Here is a 12,833-nt window from a genome sequence, read left to right on the forward strand (position 1 = left end):
GTTTTTCACAATTTTAAGAGTTTAAATAGATCTAAAAATATCAGTGTTCTTTTTTGTTATCACTACTATATAATTTTCTCAGGTCTTTAGTTGTACTGCAGTTGCTAGTACTTAAATTTCAGGGAATGTGTTTGTTCAGCATATGAATTTTAATTGAATATCCTTTTCATCAAATGGTAATTCCACCTTAAAAAAAAAAATCATCTGGAATCAAGAAATAATTTAAGAAGCCAGGTGATATTATCCTAATTTCAGAATATGGACAGGAGCATTCAAAGGTTACCTTCTGTTTCAGCTAGTTCTAATCTCTGCCAGGGCAAAGACAAGAGAAAACCAGCTTCCCTCTGAATGAGCTTGTTTGGTCCATACCAATTATTGCAGACAGTCAGGTAATTAATCCCAGAGAATTTTCCCCTTCTCCAGAATTCCTGCTTATCATCCTTCTCTGTATGTGAAGGCTTTCTGGCCAGGCACTGCTGTAGGCAAGCCAATGTCTATAAGGGCATTACTTATGTCAGGAAAAATGTCAGGGAAGCTCCTGAAAGCACTTGCATAGATCATAAATACAGAATCATATTTATTTCCTTAAACTTTTTACTATATTTATCCTGAAACATTTTTCAGTTGCTTCTACTTCTTGACAATACTTGATCACTTAATACAAATGCTTTAAATTTTGTGATTATTTGGTGATGGACTTATTTAATTGCCCTCTGTACTGGATCTGTGTAGGATGGCATTAACCCACCACACTGTTAACTATGTGGAGCAAGAAACACCTGATTAAGTGGAGAATTCATTTAAGAAAAATAACTTTTCTGAGTCCAAAACAGTCATAGGCAGGGCTCCCTGTGACTGTCTGGTTTAACTTACAGAGAATTGTTTTTCAAGACAGAGTAAAGAAGAAATTATCTTTGGTAAGAGGATTTATAAGGGTAATAACATACAAGGCTAAGTATCTTCCCTTTTTTCTTTAAGCTCTTGTTTTAAACCGTTTTGTGGAAATTTCTATTTAATTCAAGAAGATCCTTTCCACTTTGATGGTATGTACTGCCTCTTAGTTAAGATGCCAAATAAGCCAAAATCTCCATATCCCAGAAAAGTTCCATGTGTGTTCAGAACACCTGACAGTTTTGGCAAGGGCTGTAGCCATCCATGAGTAAACAAGTGATTTCCTGGCAAATAGAGATGCCATTCAGAACATGAGCTTACTTTTCAGAACACTGGATCTGTGCCACTGAAAAAGTATGACAACATTGCAATGGTTTCTCTTAGTGTTAAAACAAGAGTAGTAGAGGTAACATGGGAAAATGAGAGAATAAAAAGAGGCTATTCCTTTCCTCCCCCACCCTCCCAAGCTGTCAATGTAGTATCATTAAGATGAGGGAGGAGAATTTAAAAGACAAAAGGAGAGGGGAGAAATAAAGACACTACCAAACCTAAAGGGCTGAAATGATTCACCAGATCAACTCCAAAGTCCTCAAGGAAGTTGAAAACTGCAGGAGACCATTTAAATTAAGTTTAAATTTTTAAAGAATATACATATAGATATATGTATAAATAAGCAAAATCTGCCTTAAGGTTGAAGTTCTCAAACTAGAGACAAAGAGAATGGAAGAGTGGGCATATTGCCAGGCAGATTCCCACAAGAAGCAGTGGCAGTCAAGAGTCAAGAAGTTTCTATCTGTCCTAGAAGTAATTTTGATTAGGGGCACAGATGGACCGCACACGCAGAAGCAGAAAACAAGGACTATAGTTCCTGGGAGCCATAGAGCCAAATAATTATTACTGTGTCTTATCCCAAGGCCCCCCTGTTGAGAAGCAAAGGAAAATTAGTTTGAGAGTCACTGACTTATCTGGAAAAAAATTTGTGTTATTGCTGCCTAAAGAATAATTCCTCCAGTACCACCCTCCTTCCCGCTGCTTCCTACAGGGAACTTGTTTGGTGGTGAAACTGGGTGGCCCAGAGCCTAATAAATTGCTAAAAGCCTAGAGAAGAGGACTATATTTTCTTTGAGTTATGCCAAAACTATTAAACATTATGTAAGTTACCTCACCTACCAGTCATCATAGCAAGAACTATGCCACCAAACAAAAATTCTCTCCTAGTCACCATTACAGTTATGTGTCTTAGTAAATACAAGTCCTAACTTCATGGCTTTCTTCTAAGCTGAGTATTTCCTTATTCACCTGTGATACATCCAGTCTTCCTTGTCTTCTGACAATCTCTCCTTTTCCAGCTGTGTATTTCTGGGCCTTTCCTTAAACCTCATGGCACACGGTAAATAAGCTCTAGCAGTCACTCTCCATGGTGCCTCAGAGAACAGATTATGTAGTCAAAAAGCTCTCATTCATGGCAAAAGCAGGACTCAACTGAGGCTCTGAACACCTAGAGGTCAAAAGTATTTCCAGGAAAGCATATTAATGTGTCTATAGCTACTATGCACAGCATAGAATATGCACAGCTATATTCAGTGCTTCATTCAAGCTTTTTATTCCCCTTCCATCCTTGCCCAGGGCTTAAAAGATAGGCAAAACTTTGACAATTTCCGCTACTGCATGAGTGTTATCCAAAGTGTACAACATAAATCAGAGCAGGGCATGAATAGGTGATTGTCTTTGTTCTAAATATTATCCTTTCAGCAGTACAGAGGAGGACTCCAAGCCCTGGGGGACTCTTCAGCCATGATTGTTGCAAAGAGACATAGTCCTTTTGAGGAAACCAGAATGCTTCCATTAACTCGCCCATCTCTGAAGCTGCATCTTTATCGAATTTCCAAAGTTACATAATATCCCTTTCTGCTACTAAAAAAAAGAGATATGAATGAAGTTTTTGTGCTTTTTTTTTTTTGTTGGTTAGGCCAATATCCCAGGAAATACAAAGGTTGAGTGTATCTACCATCTGAGCTATGTTCAGGAAACTATAATTATTTTCCCAAGTTAGTCAGAACACTTTTACTGCCATTAGTGAGAGGAAAACTAGATGAGGGCTGGTCATGAAGTGGTATAAAGCACAATGAGTTGAATTGTGTATTTTGTACCGCCTCACATAAGTGATGGGAGAACAAAAGTGGCTTTAAGTTACTTTGGTGCTTTTTATATACTAGACCCTGCCAGAGAGCTGATTAGTCAGTAATGAGTTAGAACCAAGTAGAAGTTGTATGCAAGAGTAAAGTTAATGCACAGGTTTCTTGTCTGGAGCTGCTGTCAGTTTCAGTCAAAAGGGCATTGCACAGCTGTGTTAATGTAGTTTGTGTGTGTAAAGAGAGGTTATAATCTAAAATATTGCAGTATATTTAATTTAACATGCTTTTTTCAGATATTTGTTCTGAATTTGGCCAGTGAAAACACCTAAGAGATTCCATGGAAAGTTAATAAAACCTAACAATTCACAAAGGATTTTGACATAAGGTATAAGGAAAATAAATCTAAATTATTCATTATACTATTCACAAAGTGTATTTTATACTCGAATTTTCAAAATTCTTAACAAGACTTCCTTTCCAATTTTAGGACATGGTCAGTGACCATTGCCTTGCATGAAGAACTGTATCAGAGACCAAATATATCACCTCTGAAGGCAGGGGAAAACCAAAGGGGAAAACATGGGTGACAGAGCTTCAAAGAAGAGTCTAATTTTCACCGTGGAGTAGGAAATTCAGTTCAGCTATGGTGTTTGCTAAAGGTAATCTTACCTTATATATAAATTATATATAAACAATTACATTTAAATTATAAGATCTGCAAATAGTAAAGGAAGTTGAGGTCAAGCAAATGTGTCCTACTGACAGAAGTCAAATTTATTTGTATGTTGCTCCTGCAATGTTCTTTGGCATAAACAGAGCAATCACAGGTCAAACAGAGAGCTTCTGCCTCCCAGGCACAGGTCTTGAATTTATGGCCTGCCCAAAAACCAAAGCACTGAAAAAGTTAAAAAAACCCTGAAGCCCTCTAGGCATAAGAGATCACTTTTTTGAGTTGTCCATGGAACAGGCAATTTTATAGATCCTAAGGGTGACACATCATTTGAGCCTTCACACAGATATGTAATGGTTCTGTAATCAGCATAAACCAGGCTAAATTTAATGTCATGTTTCATAAGACTTTGGGCAATATTTTGGCATTTGCCCTATCATTCCTAATCTCATGAGGTATCTTATGTTATACTATGTATTAAAATTATTTATAACTTCTTTTGTACACATAAATCTAAAAGAAAACTGACCACATATACATACATACATAAGAACATTACACTGACACCAAATCTCACATGTACTGAGTCAAGAGTCTCATAAAAAAACCAAAATTATGTTGAAATTCAATTCCAGATTCCAACAAATAAAAGACAATACCAATGAAACTCTAGATTCCAAAAATGAATAACTGAAACATCATTTTGACTAGGATTGCTCTGTCTTGCAAATGAATCCAAGTCATACATTCCTCTTATGTCTTCCTGGAAAATATTTGTTCTAATTTAATTAATTCAGAAAAAGACCTTAATGGCTGAAAAAAGAGGTTGAGCAATTTATAGAAAAAAAATCAGAAATACAGAGGAAATGTAGAAGAGAGAATTTCTCCAGCACAGAAGGTATTAAATGAAATTAAATTTTTTATTTATTTCTTAAGTTTTTCTAATATATTTTGTTATCAGTCTCCTAATTCTTGCACATACTTGAGTTCAAATTTAATTTACTTTCCAAAGTGTCTGAAGTCATTTCCATCTGTCTTTCCGTCTAGAAGTGGTTCCAGTTGCCCTTCCTAATCTTCTGCTGCTACTTTTATGCTTCCTCACAAAACTGGCTGCTTTGCTGCTGTTCAGCCTACACCTAATACTTGCTGCTGCCAGAAGGAGAGCCTCCATCAATCTGCCACTGAAATACCTGTGCACAAGTATGTGCCTAGTGATCTACAGCTGTTCTGGAAGGTATTTTAACCAAAAAAGATAGGTGAGCACTATAAACATATGAGATCTTTGTTTATGCCTTGGAATACATGTTTTTTCTTGTTTCAACTCCCAGGCACACAGATTTTATCTGCACTGAGTGAAGGTTTAATGACTGACAAACCTTGGCAGTAGAACTTTTACTCTGAGTCATATGTTAGGAAAAAACCTCAGCTATTGACATTTTATTTTGAAGAGTTCATGCACCCAAAAGTTTTACTGCCAATGACTAAGTTGTTGGATATTCCATTTGGAACAAGAAAACAAAACCTGTATTTTGGACAAGAGAAAGTTTCAGAGGAGACATCCACACACACAAACACAAGCATGCAGTGTGTCAAAGTCTGTGTTTACTTTCATCTCTCTGCAGGGAGTAGTCTTAAAACACATCCCAAGACCATTCAGTAAATATAGTTAATTAAATCCTTTTGGAGCCAAGGTTTCAAACTATGCTAATTTGTAGTAATATTTATCACACTGAGTTCCCTTCACGGATGCCAGATGGATATGCTTTAGCACACATGGAACTGCTCAGACAAAATATCTTCTCCAAAAGGTAAGAATTTAACTGTCTTCTTAGACTGATGAGACAATAGAAGACTCAAACTGTCTTGGAGATGACTGAGCTAGTCTGGAAATACACTTCTGAAACAACCCAATAAAGAGCAAAGAGCACATATAATACAAGACTTCCTAATTAACATCTGCTCTTGGATAGCACAGTTTGTGCTTTCACTCAAATATCTTAGACTACCATATAAAATCTGAATTTTTACAACATATTTTAGTGTACTGTGTCTGCAATATGTCGTTTGTACAGATGCTAAACCACTCTGGGATTTATTTGTCAGGGAAGCCTTGGAGCTGGATTTAAATGCTGGAATGGAAGTACAATTGCAATTGGAAAATGTAGGCTGATTTTGAAAGTGTAGTTGGATAGCAAGGAAAGACTTCATCAAGACAGTGTCAGGATATGAAGGCCATCGCAAGTCACTTGAAAGGTGATGGAGAAAACAGACAGTCCTGAGGAACCATAAAGTCACAGAATATCTGGAGTTAGAAGGGACCCAAAAGGATCATCAAGTCCAACTCCTGGCCCTGCACACCAATCACACCCTGTGCCTGAGAGCATTTTCCAAACACTTAGTGAACTCTATCAGGCTTGCTGCTGTGAACACTTCCCTGGGGAACCTGTTCTGGTGCCCAACCACTCTCTGGGTGAAGAACTTGCTCCTGACATCCCACCTAAACCTCCCCTGACACAACTCCCATACATTCCCTTAGGTCCTGTCAGTGGTCACCAGAGAAAAGAGATGAGTGCCTCTCTGCTTCCCCACATGAGGAAGTTACAGACCATCATGAAGTCTCCCCTCAGCATCCTCTTCTCCAGAACAAGCCAAGTGACCTCAGCTGCTCCTTGTATGGCTTCCCTTCCAGGCCTTTCACCATCTTCACTTACCCTTATTCACAAAATGTCTTTCACACAGGAGGTATTTAATTAATTTCTAAAATGTAGTTGACAATAGTTAGGAATTGAGAAATTGATTACAAAACTTGAGGTTCCTGGATATTTATTAGATGGGTCTAAAAAGTCATGACAGGGCTCTGATTCAGGTATGCCTCACCCTTAGTATCTGACACTGATGCTGAAGCCTTAGTGCCTTATTTCTGTAAGAGCATACTGGTATATTTAATAACCCCTGTGCTGTAAGCATAACATCATCTCTGGCAGAACAAATTCCTGAGCATCCAACTCTGCTTTTGATTTGCTTCAGAGTGAAAAATGCAGTGTTTTTTTGACCTTTTTTACTAGCAAGTGAAAGAAATCACTTTGAAAGAGCTGTTTTGAGGTCTAGAACTGCATTGTATATCCAATATGTATGCAATGACCTTCTGCAAGAGAACAATATGTTCTTAAGCATTATACAAGACTGGGCACATAATCAACACCCAGAAGAGATAAGAAAGAGCAGAAACATCCTGACCTAGCTGCTCTGTGTTGTGCAGACAATGACACAACCTATCTATCACAGGCTCTAGTGCAAGAAACAAAGCAGAGGTCATTTGTCTGAAAATCACCTGGGCTTTCCTCTGGTTTGAGAGCCTGGTACACATGAAGGTTTACATTACATATTAGGAAAAATAATATTCACTGAGAGGGTGGTCAGGTGTTGGAATAAGCTGCCCAGGGCAGTGGTGGAAGTGCCATCCCTGGATGTGTGAAAGAAAAGTACATGGATGTGACACTTGGGGACTCTGTTTAGTGGTGAACAGGGTGGTGCTGGGTTGAGAGCTCTACTCTGTCACAGAGATATTTTCCAACCTTAATGATTCTAGGATTATGATTTTAAGTGCATCAGTTTTGCTCTCTGTACTACTATTAATGTTCAGGTGCCTGTAAAGATAGCAGTGGCCTGGAGTGAGCAAGCAACTGATTTACCTAACACAGGCTCTAGAAGCACCTTGCTTCTGGAGATCAAGAAATCTGAAGGAGAAAAGGTGATAAGAAGGTCATGGAACAGGCAGTGAGCAGCAAGACTAAAGATGAAGAATGGCCAAGCACAAGGAGAAAACCTTCATGATAAATGAAGAAAGGGCTTTTCTCCTTTAAGATATTCACAAAAGGACTGCACTGGAGTCCTTTTTCTGTTATCAACTAGAGTCTCATAAAAACCTTTTGTAACACTTGGTCAGGAAAATCATCTGTGGAGGAACCATTTTTCCTGTGACAGTCTCCCTATTCATAAACCAAGATAGTGCTACTCTTTTAATGAGAACAGAGAGAGTAATATTTAAAAGGATTAAAAATTAAGGTGAAAACAACATTCAGAGGAGACATTTTTCATTATTTGATGTTTTGAAAGAAAGGAAATTGGAAGATGTGAGTGAACTTCTTAAACAAAAATCAGAAAGCATTGGAATAAGTTTCTTTAGCCTGACAAAAGTAATGGAAAAAGAGGGGTCAAATTCTGTTTACCACAAAGCAGTATCTACAGCAAAAAGAATTCAATAATACATTTCTTTTAAAAAAAACAATTGGAACACATAGAAACTGAAAACTGAATGAAGCCAGAAAATGAAATGAAACTTTTTTTTTTAGTTGTTTTGAAAGACTAGCTTAATTTCCATTTCCTAAGTATTTCTGGGGGCTTGGGTTTTTTTTCATTTAATGTTTGCTGCAATGCATATTTTTCCCTTTTTAAACAGAGGCTTCTGGCCACTTAAACAAAACTATTACATTGCTCTGCTGATGCTAAGGATACTTATAAGCAGACTGACCTGAAAAAAAAAAATCTGTTTTTTAACAGATTTCAGATTGTAAACAGTGTTTCTCTTCTGATGGCGAAGGAAGGGAAATCAAACCTGGCAAAACTTTTTCAGAGGTGAGGAAAGGGAGACAAGGAATGTGAGAGATAGAGGAAAAAGAGAGGCCTAGAGTAGAACTGCCAACAATGTGGAGGATAAGCTTTGCATCTGGCATGAAAAGAGCCAAGCCTTGTGTTCCTCTTCTAAATTGGGCAGATTGCCCCAAGTTCTGGCCTTTTTGGGTTTGGCATGACTACCCAAAAATCAAATCCTGAACACGAGAAGTTGGTTCAACAAAAGTTTTGTCACTTCAGAGTAAGAGACAGACCAAATCATATACTTATGTTTTGAGGATAATAATCTTTATTTCAAGATGTGTGGAAAATCAAGGTATTTTCATTTAAATGCTAAGGATAATTAGGTCATTTGTTTCATAGCAGGACTGGTAGAGGACAAGGAATAAAGAGGTATTTAAACATTAGGAATATACCTTGAGACTTCTTCAATGAAAGACTTACTTAATAGCCACTCTATAAATTCTGTTTCTGGCTGCATGGACAAATGTGTGTCTTTTGTGAGAAATGCATAATTTATACTCTGTAATATTTCTCCCCACCCAGCCTAAATGACTAGTTCAGGTGAAGGTGTTCCTATTAGGCACTGAAACCTAGTGAGCTGCATCCAATATTTAATTATCCTCTAGTCACTGAATAGTTAGCAAATCCTCTTTTGAAAGCCAGTTTCAAAGGAAAATCTAATTTAGAGATTCAGAATGACCATCTGGAGGATGACAGTCTTCTATGGGTTTTGCAGATAACCCAGGAAGACTTTTGGTAAGTTATATTTAGATTTTTTTTAAAAATTTGGATGTCTATAAAACCAACCAAATTAACTAATAACCATTAAAAAAAACCAAACCCAAAAGCCTACCCATGGTCAAAACAATACATTTAAACAATTTTGATTATACCAATTATACTGGCTAAAACTTTTCACCATCTGAAACATTTTTAGCTAAATGATTGAGAATTATGCTAAAGGAAAACAGGGAAGACTCTTTTCAGTGTCTCAAATAATGTTTCGACACCTTGTACGCCACCTAAAATAGTCCTCCATGAAATCCATCACCTCCAAGAGGTGTGCAAGTACTACAGTAATTTTACAAGTAGTTATTCAAAGGGAGAGAGAAACAGATCAAACAGCTTATTTCAGTGCCTTATTTCTGTTCACAGACAGCTGTGATCAATATGATTGAAAAACAATCCTGATACTTTGTTTTTACCATACAACTATCCATTCACCCTGTGTTACATACATAGCTGCACTCCCAGCTGGAGTTGAAGCTGCAATGAAATGTATGTTTTAGTCAGAGTTTAATGCAATTCCTATCCCTAAAGCTACACAAATATTTCTCTGAGACCTCTTTCAATTCCATTTCCCTCTCTGCTTTAATTATTCCACCTGGAATAACTTGTTTCTTCTCAGTCCAAGTAGTAGTCCAAAATTATTTTTTTCCTTGAAAATCCAGTCTTCAAAAATAATAGATGTCATTTTGCATTATTAGGAAGGCTTACCACTGAATTTCAAACACATCATGACTGAAGGATTTGGATGGCAGACACTTGAAATGTAACAGGCAGGTCAGAGACTTACTGGCAAACAAATGCAAACTTCACATATTTCATATCAGCCCACTTCTCAAGCCTGTCAAGGCCAAATTATAGCAATACTGGGGGATGTCAGACATTGCAGAGTTCTTCATAACAACGCTGCAGGAAAGTTATCATATTTCCCAGTAGAAAATCTGCATTGCCTGCAAGAAGAAAAGGCCTCCCCACTCTCCCCTGTGAATGAAAGTTGTAGTGGAAATGGAGCAATTAGAGCACTGTGAGGATGGAGCAGCAGTAGGGGAAAAGGCTGGGCAGCTGCTGTATCCCAGTGCTAGGAATCAGCAAATACCAGAAGTGGTAAACCCCTTTCTCCATATATATGCTTCCTTTCATGTAGGACTGGCTAATGGAAGCAGAGTCTTTTGGCTGTGAAAGGCAGTACCTGGCACCCCAGTGACACTTTCACCTATTTTGTCACTGTCCCAGTGTTGAATCACAGAATCCATTCTATCGTTTCACTGCTGTCCTTTCTCCAGACTACTGTTCAATAATTGCCCAGAACACAGAGCCACAAAGCAGAATTTCTTCTTTCCTCTACCACTGCACAATTCAGCATAGCCACTCTGAGTCTTTCACAGTGACACTGGGAAAGAGCCATTAAATCCCAGGGATTTTAGCCCTGCAGTTGGGTTTTGCTACATGAACCCACTGAGTTCCACTGTGCTCACAGGCAGCTCCCTGCTGAGCAGGGAGTGGCAAACTTAGCACTGTCCTGCAATGATATTTGCTAGTCTTGGTACTCTTACATTCATTGCAGAGACCACAAGGAATAGGGGTTTAAACCACCAAGAACAGATGAGATTACTTGAATTAGGGCACTAGAGTGCAATCTGAGACAGCTGGATTTTGAGCTCTTGGAGTTTGCTCCTTATATGAAACAAAGAAAGTGGCTAAATCTCTTATTTTTCTGCCAAATGTGTATAACACTTTTTTACCCCAAACTGGGAGCTAAGGAGGAGTTTGTTCTTGTTGAAGATGTGCACAAATACTGTTGCAGTAAGAGTCAGAGGGACAACAACAAACAAGACTCCTCTGGAAACTTCAGATAGTGTGGAGTAAATAAGGCATAGTTTTATACTGAGGGGTAACAAATGGAACGGAATCTCAGCAGTCTCACTCATGGAATACTGCCCATCCTGTGCTCTGATGGATGCAGCTGTACTGCAGGAAAGAGAGGCTCACACAGTAAAATAGGATTGCAATACACTTGTGCAAGGGGGCATGTAATGATCTGATTCTGAGTCCTGTCGACATGTCAAAGCAGGGACTTGGGATGGACTGTGTTATTTCATACTTTTACTCTCTCTGGTCATGCCTACAACCCAGAGCAGTTTAGTACTTAGGCTGGTTTATTATTTTTGCTCTCAGCCCATGAAAAGGTTTTGCAATATTATCCATTTGTCTTGAAAATAATGTCAATTTCCAGGTAATTATGAGTAGTTCTTTGAATGTAGTATATAGATCCAGATGGAGACATTTTCTTACAGTGATTATTTCATACCACTTATAACAGATTTTGTTCTGTTTTACTCAATACAGAAATTAGCTGAAATACAGCATTCTTCTTACACCTTTGTTCATTGGCATGAATAAGGGTTTTCTACACACAGGTAGATCAGGAGTCAGACCTTGCAAAAATAATAACATGAGTAAAAGCCCCATAGGAATTTGCAGTGCTGTTGAAGTGTTTGCTTTGTGATTCATTGGCAATGTGGAAAACATAACCAGCTAGACACTGGCTAAGGATTACTGGTCCTATTACAGGCCCTATTTCTAAACTACTGGAGTAATCTATGAATTAAAAATATTGCAAAGAACACATTTTCTTCTTTCCTTTGACGGCTGCAAGTCTCCAAGTACTCAATCTGCCAGTCAATAATTTATTTTCTTTTGAAGTCTATGACTTCATTAGAATGGTTATAATATTCTTGGCTGGTTACATTTTTTTAAATTCTTTAACTGTTATTCTTGATCTAGCATGACCTTTGAGTCTAATCAAGCTTCTGTTGGTTTGTTTTTCAAAGGCAGTTGACCAAGGCCAGACTTCCTTAAAAAAAAAAAAAAAAGTAATACTCAATTTATGTGGTTTTTTTTTTTTTCAATTTTCTCATAAATATAAGAAAAATAAATTATTACCTTCTTAGTCTGTACTTTCCTAAGTCAAAGATGGAGAAATGGAGAAGAAAAAGGGTATGAAACTTAAAAAAAAATCCAGTTGCAGCAAGTACATGCTTCAAAATTCTCAGTGAATCCAACACATTTTTGAATTAGCTCTGCTTTGTAATGCAGGAAAAAAGTTTTAGTGCCCAATTATACTTGTATTTGAATTCAACTCGGGATATTACCCAGAAATCCAAAACAAGTGTGATTATTGATAGTCTCAGCATGTGTAGAGGAAGACAGCTGTGTGATAATGGATTTGTGTATATTATGGTATCTCATCAAATAGTATGGCACCTCATCAAGTATTGGATGTATCTGTGCCTCATGCTACTTATCTCTGGCATGTCAAAAAACCATCTTGAGTACTTTAAGATGTGAAGCATGATGTATTTCCTCTCCAAAGAGCATGCTTTCCTCATTAGCATGAGGAGCACTTGCCACATGCAGGGGGAGGGATTCTTGGGATCTAGGTCAGGTGGAGCTACACAGTTTTACACATTAACACGTACTGTACTGTACCATTCACATTATCTACAGCAAAATGATCACACTTCTCAGAGAGATGAGAAGAAAGCACCACAAACCAGTATTTGAAGCATTAAAATCTATTCCTTTTGTAAATTAACAGATGAAATGACCTCTGGAGGTAACTGCAGCAAGAGATACAAGTAAGGATGGGTTCAAACATCTACTTACCCATGTGCACTGGAGTGCTTTAGACAACACAGGGTGCGCAGTTTTGTCAT

The sequence above is a fragment of the Pseudopodoces humilis genome, chromosome 5 (assembly GCF_049639895.1).
Source record: "Pseudopodoces humilis isolate 2021_Gansu_Grassland_sample_001 chromosome 5, ASM4963989v1, whole genome shotgun sequence".
Classification (NCBI taxonomy): domain Eukaryota; kingdom Metazoa; phylum Chordata; class Aves; order Passeriformes; family Paridae; genus Pseudopodoces; species Pseudopodoces humilis.